Source organism: Adiantum capillus-veneris, chromosome 21 (genome assembly GCF_014529385.1).
Source record: "Adiantum capillus-veneris isolate H3 chromosome 21, ASM1452938v2, whole genome shotgun sequence".
NCBI classification, from domain to species: Eukaryota; Viridiplantae; Streptophyta; class Polypodiopsida; order Polypodiales; family Pteridaceae; genus Adiantum; species Adiantum capillus-veneris.
In genome coordinates this window covers 92,131,539-92,133,060 of record NC_140951.1, presented here as the reverse complement: position 1 = coordinate 92,133,060, position 1,522 = coordinate 92,131,539, and positions in this window count along the sequence as shown.

The following is a 1,522-nucleotide window of genomic DNA, read 5'->3' as shown; positions in this document are numbered from 1 at the left end:
TATGACATGTCCATTTGATCAAAATAATGTACAAGAGCAGCTCTATCTTAGCCCCATTATGTGAAATCCAAGAAACATCGTACTAAAGTGGAGGCTTGCAAAGGCTTTGTGTGCTCTTACAAGTGCACTTTACATGTCCATATGTATCAACATAGTCCTCAAGTACTCCTCTTCTAAGTGCTATCACAAAGGTTACTGTGTATCCTCATGCGAAGTTGAAGAATAGAGAGAGAGAGAGAGAGAGAGAGAGAGAGAGAGAGAGAGAGAGAGAGAATGAAGTTAATGATATTTACCTTGTTAGTGTGTTATCCTACAAATTTTTCTTAACCACAGAAAGACGCACCCTCCTTTCTATTAGACTAGGGGACTCCTAGTGTTTGGAGTCGGGTTTGGTCTTCCATTGTTGGAATCAAATCTATGAAAAGAGATCTACAAGTTACTTAATGACTTATAGAGTTTGATATCAAATATTTTGATTTTGTGACAATGCCATAGTTGTATTTTGTATATGAATTTTGCTCATTTGGAAAGACTGGCTCTCCTTTCCATTAGACAAGGGGACTCCTAGTGTTAAGAGCCTAATTTGGGCTTCAAATGGTGGAAGGAAGTTTATGAGAAGAGATCTATTAGCTAGATGACTTAAGAAATTTGATATCAAATATTTTGATTTTATGACAATGCCATATGTTTGTAAATGCATTCTATTTATCTAGAACACAAAATCAAGAGAAATTAGTTTTGAGTGGTACTTGTTATATATACTCTTGATCATTTTGAAACAATTATCTCCATATTTATATAAAATAATAGATCAACGCAAGCTTACATATTGGCAAAGGTGAAGGAAGAGAAATTTATAGAACAAAAACCACGTCATTCGGTTGTAAAGAGTAAACTCTAAGCGATGACATTTTGGAGAGAAAGCTCATCAAAGCACATTTCACCCTCTTGCAAATACTACGTGGCATACATGTTGACAAATGAGACACCAAGCATGATATATTTTTTACCAACGAGCCATGCTTGGTTGGAATTGTTGTAGGATTTTACATTTTTAGATTGCCATAGTCATTGTACTTATTATTGTTGCCATACCTTGAGTTTAAGCAAAAGCATACTCGAAACTTCTCATGGAACCCATCTACATGCCTTGTGGACATAGCTTGCAGATGTTCAGCTAGTTTTAATCTGGTTACAACTTTGTCCCTAGATTTTTGCACCTTGTAGACCTAGCTTGCAGACATTCAACTAGTCTCAATCAGTTGGTTACAACTTGGTCCCTAGCTTTCTGCGCTTGGATCCCAACGTTCCTCGGATGGAGATCATCACCTTAAGACTTTCCATAGGAAATAATAGAGGTGGCAAAAATATGTGTCTCTGTCAAATGCTTATAAATCTTGAATATTTACTATCGAAGAAAACATATGCTTGAAGTAATTTATAACAAGTGATGTAAAAATGCACAAATGAAAGTAGACTATTGACCAATTAATCAAGAAGGCATCTTGTCCGAGCGTGCAAG